The sequence below is a fragment of the Dermacentor variabilis genome, chromosome 1, assembly GCF_050947875.1.
Source record: "Dermacentor variabilis isolate Ectoservices chromosome 1, ASM5094787v1, whole genome shotgun sequence".
Classification (NCBI taxonomy): domain Eukaryota; kingdom Metazoa; phylum Arthropoda; class Arachnida; order Ixodida; family Ixodidae; genus Dermacentor; species Dermacentor variabilis.
The window spans coordinates 80,073,817-80,089,137 of NC_134568.1; positions in this window are offsets into that span (position 1 = coordinate 80,073,817).

Sequence of the window (15,321 nt, forward strand, 5' to 3'; positions counted from 1 at the left end):
GGGCGAGTTCTGAAGGCACGTCGACCTGGAACGGATTTCGGAAGTAGCATCAGTTTAGAGATAAGCGCCTTCAAATTAGTGGCAAGATACCCTATTTTACACTGTCGTTTCATCAAGTTTAAAGTAAAATGCCCTCTTAAGCAGTGCAGGACAATTTTCCTTGGAACACTAGGGCATTTCGTCGCACTATTTGGCAACGCATATCTTGAAACCGAAGCCAGCATCTGAATTTGCTTTTAGGGAGTAGGCTTACAAACTAACCAGCTCCAATTGTTAAATCGCACATCTGTCCTAACGTAGGTAAAACGTTAATCATTCACTTTTTCTACCATTCATTGAAGTGTGTTTTTCGATTGCTCGTGCTAGTATAATGTCCGCCTCTCCGAGTAATCTAGCCGAAGGAGAAGAATTGTGCTAATTGCCACAGGCGATATTTAAACATACAGTTGAGATTAAGAAATTAAAATTAAACAGATAAGGCAACAAAACACATAGTATTCGGAACATGTAAGAGCTTGTGTTCCGAGCACCGCCCTACGTTTATGTCATGATTCGTGCGTGCGTTTGTCTGAGCGTGCAAATCAACGCTGTCAGCTTGTCTGCAGACATGTTCGAGCCGATAATGCAAGAAGGGTAGTTTTTTTACTTTCTTTTTTTTTGTTGTTGTTGTTGCTGTTGCTCCGAGTTCAACCTTCTCTTTTTTACCTCTTTTGTGTCACTTCGTTGGGGCCGCCCAATAATTATGCGCCGACCCCGCGGCTATCCCAGTGTCCCATCCTTGAGTCCCACCGCTGCTCCCACCTCTGCACAGCGCACTCCGTGACCGCACAGCGCCAGGCCAGACAAATCGGTTGCACATGGGTGCAGAGTAGCTCACGCACTTGTAACGCCGCCAGCGCTCCCCTCCTTCTTTTAGCCTCCGACACCCAAAACTCGGGCCAGCTACGCGGCACTAATTAACCCAATTCGGCGCGTAACGATTCCTCAGCCAGCCGCGCTTTACGCACCGGCCCGCCCCCTACGGCGTTTCGCGCCCCGACCCGAAAGCGCGCGCGTCACCACAAGCACGAGATCGGCACCGAAACGAACAGTCACGCCAGGCTGATTCGCGGCCTCGGCTTCATGACACGCCGCCGCGCAACAGTGCGGGGCACGCGTATATATGGCGGAAGGAGGTTAAACTGTGAGGAGCAGTTTAGGCCCGTGGTGCGAAGCACTGGTAGCGATGGCTAGCGCAAATGCAAAGAGCTGCGGCTTGTGATTCTTCCGCCTCGTTTGCCTCTCTTTCACCTCAAGCGTGGAGACACGTTGTTGAAGTGCACCGCAACAGTGGACAGATTTATAATACAGCGTACTCCGCTTTAAATGCGTACGTCCAATGCTTTAGCACCTTTGCGAGATGTTACGGTGCTTGAAGACTTTTAGTATAATGTACGGGCGCGCAAGCGTAGAGAACTGTTGATGATGACGACGACGACGAGGATGCGCAAAGAAAACTTGGCGGATAGGGTGCCATGTCGGGCCTCGTGTCAGACCTGAGCAAGCCAAGGGAATTCGTTAGCGCACTTGTTGCCGCAGCGTCGCTAGTGAGAGACTATAGCCGCCTCTTTGGCCTCGGCACTTGACGAATGTCTGTACCTCAGTGCTTATTCGTCTCGACGCGCAACCACTGCTCTTACACAGAGCCGCTCTTCTTACCTCTCTAAAAGTATACACTTAGGTTCACGTTTGTAACCTATTTCTGTTTTAGGGTAAAGGGACCTCAGACACTATTTCTTCTTTTTCGACATTCTAGAGTGGCGTGACCTGCACTGGACCAGCCCTACCGTGTCTGCCCTGTACTGTGTGTGTTCTGAATCATTCATTGAGATTTGTCATCCCGCTCTTCTTTTCCTCTTCCTTCCCCTATTTCATATGTCCCGTTTCTATGTTTCTGTCTCCTTTTCTGAAGAGTAGGCAGGCGTTGTGGCAGTGGCGAAGAGCAGTTGCCAGCCTGCACCTCGCTTTCCCTTTCCTGTCAAGTGTATATATGCTTTCAAAATAAATGATAATAATAGTAATAACAATAATAATACTGTCGCTCTTATTTATTTTTTATACTGTTGTCTGCATTAAGGCATGTATAAGTATCAATATACGCTCAGCTGTTAGCACCGTATCCTGCCGCCTTCTTCTAGTGTCCCCTTGTCTATAGTGTTGCTTCATTCTTATAACGCTATACATCACTGAGAGTCAGGCAACGTGTCCAGAACGAAACCATGCAGCATAGATGACGTCTTGAAATGGAAGCAGAAAGTGCCATTTCGCTGTGGCTTCGGCTCTTCTCTTTTTTCAATTTTTGTTACAGCATCTGCGTTATTGCATGACGCAGTTTGCGCTTTAGAATGCGTCTTCCATGTGGATGTCAATGTGGACGTCTTCCATGTGGACGTCTTCCATGCGTCTTCCATGCGTCTTCCATGTGGACGAGGTTGTTAAGGAATCCCGAAAAAAATTGTGAGAAAGGAAAAGTCGAGGTGTGCGTAATAATTTACACATTTGCACAAAAAATGATACATACCTCAGAAATAACATAAACGTAATCGCATTGCTTCGGTGTAAGCTATATCACCGACCGCAACAATTTCAAACCTCGAATTCAAGTTCCTGCAGTAACGCTTCCCTTGTCCGTTGTTGATGAGTGATGGACTTTAGTATCCCGAAGTAATACAAAAAGAAAGACACAATGTGTGCTGGCTCCGAATTAGTTTTGGCCATGTGGTGTTCTCGAACGTGCACCCAAGTCTCGCTTTTGCATTCCGCCCCCATCAGAATGCGGCTGCCGGGGCACGGAAGTGAACGCGCGATGGCGTCCTGACAAGCACAAAGCCACGGCCACGCAGTTGCTTACCTATGAGCTAGGTGATCACCTGCAGTGTGGAAACTTTCGGGCATATATACTTGATGGCGGAACGCGTTTCTGTGATACCTAACTATACTGCGCTGTATATTTCCCCTCGACTATACCACAACATCTCTCTCTCTCTCTCTCTGTCTCTCTGCCTTTCACCTCTTGTTTTCTTTCCTTCCTTTCTCGCACAATAGGCCAATGCTTGACCTGTCATGACAACACAACATGATGAAAAATGACAACGGAATGCGGCGTAAACCACAAAACTAAAAGCTAGATACATTCATGTTTAGGCCGCTTGGTTCTCGGTGAATATGGACGATGAGGCAGTTTGAACGGGCACACTCAAACGAAAGACAGCAATCATTTCGATTAACACTGTGCGGGTTGTGTAATATCGCCGAGCACTCCAGATAGTTATGGTGGGTTCACGTTCATTCGAAAAATTGCTGCACGTGGCTGTAATAACTCTAACTGTAACCGCAGTCGGCACAATGAATATCACAGACCATCCCCTGGAATCTTTCTTTTTGCGCAACCATTTGCAAAACATTGTCGCTCTTCGCTAACGGACGTAGCAGCATTTTGCTGGTTCTTCTTTTACTGACTTGGTGAAGTTCAGCTCTATCTCTGTGACTAGACTCGTACGCAAAAATTTGTGCTGCCTATACTGTGCACATTACCTGTCTCTATGTGGTTGGGACAGCACCACGTGATTAATCATCTTGCGTAGCAACGACGTCTGGAGAGTGCTCCGTGAAACACTCTCCACAACAGTGCAGTTTAGTTCAGACAGTGGCTGCTCTCGTGTTTTTGCACTACTCTGCGTGTTGCTCTGAATGTCAAGTTGATCATCCAGAGTAACTTTCTGGGCACGTGACCAAGCAAATAACTCGAGCTTGTTTCCGTTACAACGCCCTCTCCTTCTCTGTTTATGCTGAGCTGTTTATGAGTGCGCGCCTTCTGAGGACTCGCGAGTACGCTCAAATTATGGGCATTTTGGCCATGGCTGTGATCGCGACCGCTGGACCGCCGATGCGACACAGACACCTCGGCGGTCATGTGCCCCGAGGTGGCGCACGTCGGACGCCAGGCCTCGAGCAGCCCTGCAAATCGTACGGCAGCTCTCATCACTCAAGCGCGGGGGGACCCATTCCAGGAAGCGCGCTGACCGCTCATCGCCACGGCAACTCTATATAGTGTAGCGGCGAAAGCTGCGTATGAAACGCATGTAGCGCGTTCATGCGACAAGAAAAAGCAGCGTTGGCGAGAAGCAGCAGCGATATATATACGCATGTGGGAGGGGCTCGGCGAAGCGCGGCGTGCAATTTTATCTGGTGCCGCAGCCGCGCTGTCCGGTTGTTTTTCGGCGGCACCCCGTTGTTTCGGGGCCGTGTAGGCGCGGACCGCAGCCACGGCGTGTCCCCCAGGCGCGTACATATCTTAATTAACCCGTGGCCAGCGCGGCGGCGCCCATCGGACGTGATTACCGGTGCCGTCGTCGTCGTCGGTTCGTGGCCGGACAACGCCGCCATGGTCCCGGGCGCACGCACAGTCTTCACGCCTGCCTGGGCGCGCGATTAATGGCTGCCGCGACTGGGACGGGCCCCGCTATGGTGGGGCCTCGCGCGACTCTTCCGTGCAGCCCTTTCGACCTCGCGGCAACGACGTGTTCTCCCTAGCTCCCTGCGTGTACGCGGAGTGCGGGCAGGCCAGGCGAACCATATCCGCATGCGAGGCACGCAGTGCCACCTCAAGGGCCAGGCAATCGACGAGGCGCTCAGAACCTCAACTAGAAGTCCTACGCTCTCAAATAGTGCGGGTTTGAAGTCGTGTCCGCGCCTGGCGTTGCTTGGTCAAAAAGGTGTGAAACATAGCAGCAAGGTCGGCAGAGTCTTCGACGGGATGCTATATTCAAAGCAGCACTATGCCCGAGTCATCGTTGCTGGGAACTCTTGAAGCCTGCCTTGACTGCATTGCGCTATAGCGATGGCCGCGCTAGTGGTCTGTCTAGTAATATCATACACGTATGTGCTGTTCTAAGACTGTTCATAATTCATTCGGTCAATTTTTTTTTCAGGAATATTTCAACAAGTCTCAGCATACCGCGATGCCACTCTGCCTCACGTCTGCTGATCGAGCGGCGCGCTGCTTTCGCGAAGTTGGTTAGACAGGGTGGCGCCATTGCCTTTCGAAATCCGAGGGAGCAGGGCTCGGAGCCTGCGAAAAGGGGCAAAGGGGCTGAAATAAATAATTCATAGAAGAGTGTAATGAAGCAAGAAAATATTGGAAAGAAATTCAAATAGAAAGGCCAAACGAAAGGACTCACGCGTACACGCGCACACGTGGTCATCATCATTCTATCTTTATGCCCATTGCAGGACGAAGGCGATCTCGATTTACCCCTGTCTTGCGCTAGCTGATTCCAACTGGCGCCTGCAAATTTACTAATTGAATCGCCCCACCTAGTCTCCTGCCGTCCTCGACTGCGCTTCGCTTCCCTTGGTACCCATTCTGTAACTCTAACGGTCCACCGGTTTTCTACCCTAGGCATTACATGACCTGTCGAGCCCCATTTCCTTTAGTGTTAACCACAATATCCGCTATCCCCGTTTGCTCCCTGGCCCCCACCACCCTCTTCCTGTCTCTTAACGCTACGCTTAACATTTTTCGTTCCATCGCTCTTTGCGCAGTCCTTAACTTGTTCTCGAGCTTCTTTGTTAAACTCCTAGTTTCTGTCCCATATGTTAGCACCTGTAGAATGCAATGGTTGTACACTTAATTTTCTTTTCAACGACAGTAGTCGTTGAAACGACATACACACATATACACGCGCAAACAGGCGCACAACCAGACACGCGCGTACGCACCAATACAAAAACACGCATGTACTCCACAATCCACATACACGTATACACACACGTACGCATAGCAAACACGCACGGCAAACACGCACGCTCACTGGTGCCCTGTTGCCAGCAAGATCACTTCAAGATATTCAGCAGGCAAACCAGCTCATTACTTCAACACATCATGCAGTAGCAGCACTCTGAGTCACCCCCAACTTTTACTTCCTGAAGCACCAGCAGCATCGCGGCGGCAGCGGCGGCACAAGAGATTCCATTTGCTACTTTTCAGTAATAGCATAAAAAAAGTTAAGGGCACTGCGGGTGTGAGAGTGAGAAGTGGACGGAGGAAATAACGGCGAACGCGAGACACGACGCAACCCAGAATATAGAGACGCCATGCGGTGTCATAACACCGACCGTCGTACCGTAAAAGGTCACCGGCGGCACCCTTCCACTGAATGCGTCCGGCGTCGTAGGCAGCGCCGTGCCTGGTGGCTTGATGGGCAGGTCATACGAGGTGACGGTAAAAGCAGGGTTGTTGTAGCACGGTGAGAGTGGTGGAACCGCCGAACCGCGACTTGTCTCCGTAGTACGATTAGAGAGTGGCTGCCATGATGATCGACGTCTTCTCATTCGCCAATGAAAGACGACTGTCTCTGTGGGCCGAATTCATCACACTTTTCGTTCGTAAGCGCTGTTTCACATTGGCCGGTCGCGTTTTCTAATAATATGCCAAGTATCACGAGTGCTTGGCGTCTGCTTTCACAAGAAATTTTAGCGTAAGAATTTTTTTTGAATACGAGCCCTGGTTATTAAAAAGAAATTGGGTATTCGATATAAAGTGATAACTTTTACTGCAGATGTTTCGTAATAGTGGCATGCATCAGGATTAGCACAATAATTGCCAATACAAATACTAAATTAAAAAAAATTACTGATCAACTTTCGAATTATAATGACATTAGCAAGTATGCTGCAATTGCGGAACTGAAGTTGGCCAGTGCGCATAGTATAACATTTAGTTGCATTGTGCCAACAGAGAAAGAAAAGATGCATAGAAAGGGCTGGAGGTTAACCAGGATAGTTCCGGTTGGTTACCCTGCACGTGGGGAAGCCGTAAGGGGTAGAAAGAGAAAGAGAGCGGAAGAGAAGACAGAGAGAGAGAGAGATAGAGACGACCACAGACAAACTGCGTGCACTATCTAGCAGTAGCGGGTGGAGTTTTTAAAGTCTATAATGAAGGACCGTAGACCGCAAACATTGTGCGAAGTACCAATTTCGAGAAACACGGGCTGAAATGCAAGGTGAACTGCATTGGTGTTCCAGTTAAAGTGTTTCCGTACTGCACTCTTCCACAGTGCGGAAACATATTAATTGTAACACCTATGCATTTCGCTAGAAATTTTATTTTATTCGAGTACTGCACATTTGAACACGTGTATAATAAACATTGTAGTAAATTTAATTTGATTCTTTAATTCAAAATTATGTAAATAAATCCTGACGTCATTGCTGCCGAAAAAAAATTGTCCCTCCGCAAAGATTCCCACCGTAAGGGCAAATGTAGAGGAAAAATGAGAAAGCGTACCGTCGTGAAGGGCCTATTTATTTCCTCGTAGAAAATTGAAGCAAATGAAGAAAGAAAGTTGACAACACTGCCATAGAAGCAAGTCCTTAAGCTCATTGACATCACGGTATCGAATGTCGCATGTAAAGATAATGCTGAATTTCTGAGGCCTCTTCACTATCGTGACCTGGAAAGAAACAGCTTTTAGTTATTATTATTTTTTTGACGCTGTATTTTCTAACAGATTCCACAGCGCCTAGCGTCGCTGGTTATCATCTGAAACTAACATCGCGTCCTTCCTTTTGACAGCTGATTTATTTCTGCGTTATCAGCAACCAGTCCCCGAGTCACTCATGCAAACGGAACACGACCGCAAATAAGGCTGTCGTATGAAGAAGCCTGCAGATGTATTAATGAAAGGCGATGATAAACAACACATCGTCAACTCTCTGCTTGTAGGCATGTTGCTAAATTTTCGCACCTCGTGCCAAGAGAGAGGGCCACGAGAGTGGACGGTTCGGTGTCTGCCATGCTTTCCCGTAATTATGTATTTGCGTAGACACCTGATAGCGCCGCAATTTGGCCTGTCTCTACAGGAATCTATGCACCCCTTTGATGTATAACCAGCTTCTTTTGTTGTTTTATTCGTATTTTATTCCCTCGTTAGCGCAGTCGTTATGGCTTGACCCCGATTTGGTGCGTAAAAATGGCTGCCGCTTTCGAACCAGCACTGGGATGCAAATCACGGACGATTAGCTCCACTGAAAATGTTTGTTCGGCCAACGCAAGCGCGCCTACAAGCGTCGTATCAGCGAGAACGCTGACGAACCTGTACTAAACCCCCGCTCTTTCGTCGGTCAATCATCGTGTCGCCTTCGCGATTGCGTCTTTCTGGTTATCGCGGCCCTCGCCACTTACAAATGAGCGCGGAATTCTTCGAAATGGCCATCGGCCATCGCATCTGTCTTCGGGGGAGCCCCTTACCAGGCAGGCCCGACCGATGCATACACATCGAGCGCGATAGCATCGCCCGGCTCTGCGAGTATATAATTGAGCCGGTCGGCGGAGCAGTGCAAGCGCCTTGGTTCGTGCAACCACACGCGAACTCGGCGTCAAATGACTCCCAATCACTATCCATCGCCGACGACGCCCTGCAGAGGCTACGGCCGCGCGTATATAGTGGCCAACTGGTTGCGTGTATCTGGACGCGGCGCCCCGGGGACACGCTGCGGGACGTGCAACATTAACGTGGAACCTATACAATCGATCGAGTCAGCGTTATCGGCGTGATTATATACGGACGCACGGCCACTATCGTTCGAGCGTACGCTAGCTAATAGAACGAAGGAAAGGATGAAATAAAGCACGCATGCGCGGCAAAAACACGCGCGCACGTCAACCAAAATTAAGTGCTAGGGAGATTAACGCGTCTAATTGTGAACGGTCGGCCTCCGCGTACACACACGGACAATGTGAAAGGAGAGACGACTGCGCGGGGCCGCTACGGGGCAGAACGAAGGAGCACAAGCCGCGAAGAGTGACAAATTGTTTTATTACGGAGTGCTAGCCTCCAATTAAGCCGCCAGGAGAGCGCGCCGCCTCGGGAGGTGGTGATGCCCAACGGCGGTACTCGGAACGCTGCTGTGCTTTGGCAGCGCCGAGCTTTGATTACAAGGGGAATCGCGCTAAAAGGGCCGCACTTACGCACACCGGTTCGCGACGCCGCAGCTGTCTCCCTGGGCTGGCATGCGCGAGATGACGCGCAAAGACGCCGCGCTCTCGTGGTGCGTGCGACCTGCCGCCGCCCAGCGCCCGGCTCGAAACCCCCTAATTTGCCGCGGTCGGTCCCATGACGTTAGTAGGGGAGGGGGCGCGGCGACCTGATGTCTCTCTTCCCGATTGCGTACTCCGCGCGTACAAGTATAATTGCTGCGGGGTGTCGCCAACCTGTAGCGCCGGTGACATTATTGCGGGCTTGTTCGAATTGTATACAGGCACAGGAAAAACATGGGGCCGTTAGCTCGAAGCATCTTCTCGAGGAATAAATTTAACACGAGCGAAAGAAAACAAAAAAAAAGAAATAAAGTTTTTGTTTTGGCGAGTGACAGCAAGTTGCTACACATGCATTTGTCTAGTGGCAAAGGGGTGAGACTCTCATCTTTGTTGCACTCTGTGGTAAATGCCATGTATGCGCGAGGCATATAAATTGATGCACGTAAAAATGATTCGTGTGCGTGTGCAATGGTTGAATGCCTCTATATTGAAAATCGTTTCCGTGCTCAGTAAAAATGTTTGCCCCTTTAAGAATGCTGGTTTTTCCCATAGCTAACACCCTTCATCCTAAAAAGTTATTTATATAGTGGAATCATTAATGGGGAAAAACGATGTTTTCTCTTTTGGTGACTATTTCTGGGAAGTCAGCGTGGTGATAGCTGTTGCAGACAACGTGCACACTGCATGAAATAAACTTTGTCATACCTATCGCCGTCAAGCTCTGGTTTCAGATATTTAGATGCGCACCAGCTGGTCAGCATCAGTACGCGGTGAATTACGGCTTTTCTCATAACAGCTCTAGTTTGAGCTCGCCGTTGTACACTAAGTTTTTACAGCGTTTTGGGTAACAGTGTTGCCTAGGAAGGACGCCAGCATTGGTCCAAGCATGGCCCAAGTCTGGCAGATATTGGTACCAGCCTTGGACCAACGCTGTCATTTGAACAAAGTACAACCCAACCCAATGCTGGCCCAGAGTTTGAGCCAAGATTGGGCGAATATTACGCCAATATAGCAGCCAGTGTGTTGCTAGCGTAGGACCAGCGGTGAGCCATATTGTTGCCATTATCATCGGCAGCTTTCGACCAATGCCTTCGTCATGACGAATACTATACATACGCTGGCTTTCGAACACGTAGCCATCATTACCGCGACCTTTATACCAGTATAATTTTTATATCAGTTTTCCCCATACTGTCTACGTCGATTAGTAGCTAAGAAAATGTGATAGAAATATATTAGCTCAAGAAGCAAAAGTCCTACACTGTGCAAATTGTAAGAGAAGAATACTGAAATACAATTTACAGATAGGACAGTTTATTTACAAATAAATCAGTTCTCTGTGGAGCTAAGTGGATGAGGCTGGGTTATCTAAATAAAGTTTATTTACAAACAAGTGCCAGAGTGCCATGTCCCATGAGGGTAGGTGGATGACGGTGGTTAAGCAGGGCCCCGAGGACAGCAATTGGGCAAGGTGTCAAGGACGGTGGGCTGACCACGGCTTTCAAGGCAAGGAGCTGACGTCGGCAGGCTGGTCAGTGCTCGGATGACGGCGGGCTGCGCAGACCCACGAGGAAAGCGATAACGCAATGGTTTTATGGCATTTGTTGCCACATCACAAAGCGACTTCCCCCTTATTTGGAGGAGATGGTTGCGCTGAAAAATGAGCACAAATGTTATCAGATATGTAGAAATGACAAATTTATGTGGCAGTGTTCTCATGTTGAAAAAATCTCCATACTGCAAGAATACAACATTGAGCAGAGTGTTCGAAGGTGTGACTCAGTGAATTTTTCTGCAAGATATTTATGAAGAAACGCTCTTGATATCAGAAGATATATAGCTACGGGAGAACACGAGGAAGGCAGGAGATGGAAATTCAAGGCAATGAGCAAAACGAGAACAAGTCAAAAGCGGGAGCAGACGTTTCGACAAGTGGACTTGCCTTTTTCGAGACAAGTCAAACCAAAAAGACAAGACCACTTGCTGAAACGTTGGCTCCCGCTTTTACCTTGTTCTCGTTTTGCACATAGCTATGGGACGTGCATTAAGAGTGCAATATTTTTCATGGCTTGGCCCGCATTTCTGTGTTTGTGATATTGCCGCAGAATCAGGCCCGCGACAATGACATCGAGAGCGTGGCGCTGTTTGGTGCATTGCGGGAAGAATGGGTGCGCGTTTTCTGGAGCAGAACACAGTATGTCTACATACACGACACGCGTATGGGAACATAGTGAGTTGATAGCCGTCCATATGTCGAGTGAGTGTTGAAATCAGGGTTATTCAATTTATGATGATGTCAGAAACTGAAGAATAAACGTTTATATCTGGGCAGCAGATAAAAAATATGCGTAAAAAATAAAACCTTCGAGATCTCCCTCGCTGTGCTCTGTAAAGTTATAGATCCTGGCATGAAACCGGAGTGGAGGGATACGCTTGTCTTGTGACATCCTTCAAATGTACAGTATAGTTGAAATTCTTTTAATACACGAAACTCTTTCATCTCACACGTGAACTGAAATAAAGAAAAACATATACAATGCGCGGACGAGTAATACGCCGTTTTAAAATTTGGGATATTAACATCTGTGCAACATGAGAGATGTGCCGTGGACCCTTGACTACGGCACATTCGTTTCCTGATAGTGCAATTGTTCGGGGTGGCAGCATTATCATGTGTAAAGTCATCGGCATTTTATGCCGATTCATTTAGAACATCAACTAATTTAGCAAAGGTGGCACTAACACCGTGTTGTTGCGTAATATATCATGCAAAAGAAGCGTTTTATAGATGGCTAAATAAGTAGCGTCACATCTTTAACCCTTTCATATAACCAAACACTCTCTATAAGCATTTTTCGCCAGTCAAAGTGCACTACCACGCTTTCATTTATCGCATAAAGTCATCGGCACAAGCAGCTAGGGATGCAAGGGCGATAACATGACATTTGAAATGGCAACAACCCGTACGTTTCATCGCTCGTATAAATGCTGAGCACCGAGCTTTGCCGAGATCAAGTGCAGCAATATTCGGACTTGTGATCTCGACCGAAAACATGTCCAAGCCACGCTGTGAATACGCAGTTCAACTTTTATAATGCGAAGAATTTCTTTGCCTAGTCGGATCCAAGGCCAAACACGAGGTCATCCAAGGTCACAGAGTGTGTCGCCGATGCGCGCGCACCTCCGTGAGCCCGCTCGCACGCCGCTACGGACTTGGCGCCTTCTCTCCTTGTTCCACTCGCCGGTGCGGGCGTGCGCGCCACAAATGGACATGGCTCGGTTGCGCTAGCTCCGCTATGTTGCGTGTAGGCTTCTACTTGCAGATATAACAATGGGCCCTCGGAAGTATCAAGCGGAAGAGGTGCGGAAGAGTGCAAAGGCTCTGCCAGAGACTACAGAGGTATGCGATGCGTACCGAAGGGGTGAGGCAAGAGGGGAAGCGACGTGCCGACGAGGTACGCGAGGCCGTGGAGCGCTCGAGATCAGCGGCACGACTGGCGAGCGGCCGCTGCCGCCGAGACGGCGCCGATTGGAGGGGCGCCAAATGCTCGACGCCAGATGCGCGCTTTTAAAAGTGCTTGGTCGAAGACGAATTTGGTGCGGCGTGTAGCGTCCGCGACTGCTTGTGGTTCCGCTCGTTCGTCGTCAGAGTGTCCCGGATGCTGCATGTGGTGGTCCTCGAGCGATCGTTTCCCCGGGAGGACGTGAGTTCGTTCGGGCTTTGCGCCACGTGGAGAAATCCTATGCGCATCGACTAAGATAATCATCGAGGATGGTTTCTGCCGTATTTTTTCAGATCTCGGAGACTCTTGACTAGCGATCGGAAGTGTCGCGACTAATGTTGATCGCGTCCCTCCTATTTTGCTTCCACTGCTCGCTAGGCAGTGTGTTTTGGCGCTGCCGTCAGCTGTGGAAAGCTTCAGCGCAAGTTGCCACTAGTGAGGTATACCCTGTGTGCGTCTAGTAAGATACACAACCCAGCAGTTTTCGGCCAAGTTGATTGATGTCCCCTCTAAACCACTCCTCACGCAAGGAACGAGACACTGTGAATACCGAATGGAATAGAATTCTTACCGAACCGTATGACACCTCAACGACCAGTAGTGTGGTCGCTTAGTGGACATGGTGTTGGGCTGTGTTAAGTTTACTTTGTGCAGCCATTAATAGAAAGGATGCCAAACGCCTGAGACACGGCGTGCCTAATCGTCACACTCGTCAACATGAAAAGACTTGTCCGTCGGGTGTGTGCGACGGGATTGTACACCTGTGCAAATCGTACTCTCGTTTGTCCTACGTTCATTCCTTCTTTGCCAGGGACTGGTTTCTCTCCGAATTCCTCTGTGTGGATTGAACAGTGTGCTGGCAAGGCCCTCTACCAGGGAGCAAGAGATAATGAGGTCGCTCGGATCGTGTAAGGTATAAGAAGGCCAGCGAGACGCCACGTAAAAACAGATCTTCTCTGCCCTTGCATGCAGGAGCATGCACACCGAACGTTTCTGTATTTTTTTTTTGCCTTGGAACGCACCGTTCACGCGTAACGATGTATTAAACTTCTATTATTTGTTTTTACATCACCTCGTCTTCCCTGGCGAACCATCTCCGATGGTCAATCTGGTTCGAGCTCCAAGCAGACGCTGTTGAAGGTCGCCGAAACCCCGTGGCTGCCTTACCGGCTGCTAAGCACAAAGTCGCGGGATCGAATCCCGGCCACGGCGGCCGCATTCCGATGGGGGCGAAATGCGAAAACACGTGTACTTAACTTTTAGGTGCACGTTAAAGAACCCCAGGTGGTCCAAAGTATTCCTGGGTCTTCCACTACGGCGTGCCTCATATTCAGATCGTGGTTTTGACACGTAAAACCCATAATTTTAACATGCGCTGCGAATGGCAGCCTGCGCTTACTATAGAGGTTGTGCTTATAATTCAATGTTTCTTGCATGCCTAGGCTTTATTTTTCCATGAGAACTGAAATTCCAAAGCGAAAACCAAGGACGTTCAAATAATTGCCTATTTTTCAACAGAAGATGCGGTATGTATGCGCTACAGTCGCATTGAAACAAAAGTAGAGCACGGTTTTCTTGTTCTTGCCATGAGTTTAATGACTCTCCACTGAATTGCTATACAGACTTTCTTGTGGGTTACAGCTAGCCTATTGAAGTAAGAAAAAAAAAGCAGTTAATGAGAGGGTCATCATCGAACAAGAAAAAGCAAGGCCTCCCACGGCCCAAACAATAGCGCACCCTCGAGACCACCCCGGCGCACGTATCATCAAGGTAATTTTCTTCCTGCGAACTCAAAGAACCGGAGGAGAAAGGAAGATAACAGAGCGCCCAATTAAGCTCTGATCCATCAGCATTACACATCTGGAAGGGAGCCCTGGGACGGGACCGACTGACAGTTCTGCGCGCGGCGCCTCGCCAAGTGGCGTGACTGAGGCCACTTTGATACCTGAAACGACCCCGCTGAAATTGCGATTGCCCTGACTCGTGGGCGTCATCTCGCGGCCATTTCGCCTTGAGCGAGCTATCGGGCACAGAAGACAGATAGGAATGAGATAGCACGGTCGGCCGGTTGTGTTTCGCTCAACAGCCTCCCTGCGAAGGTTAGGAGATCGCAGTAGTCAGGCTGCGCCCTGTGAATCATACTGTATACGTGCTTGACGTTGCTCGCTTGAAACATGCTCGCTTGTCACGTAGGCACACACTCTCTCTTATATCAGACCTGAGACGCGTAAATTTGCCATCTAGCTGGAACTGTTACACTGATTTACCTTCAAGTAAGCACGTGGAGCCTAATTCACAAAACTCTTCGTTCTTAAGTGTTGTTTGGCAATTGCCGGCTGTCTCCGGTAATAATATTTCCAACACCAGGATTGGCTGTCGTGTGCTCTTACGAAGATTTCTAGCGTACGACCGTTTCTGTGAATACGGGCCGTGCTCTTCAAGACTGTACTTGATATAAGGCAAGATACCTTTAAAAGTGGAATCCGTATACACACTCAGATGGAAGTTGAGCATATATTTATATATGTAGTACTGAACTGGCGTTTTCGTTGTATCTTGCAGGAAATATTGACAATGTGACTAAAGCTTTTTAAAGCGAAAGCTTTACTAACCCCGTGGAGCCGAGTTTCGCCGTCGCCGTGAATTTCACCTTCATTTGACCGCAGCTGTGCCGTAGCCTTAGCAACGCATCACGTGACTCGCCACGCCGAGCTCCGGTGCCGCCTGACCACATGACTC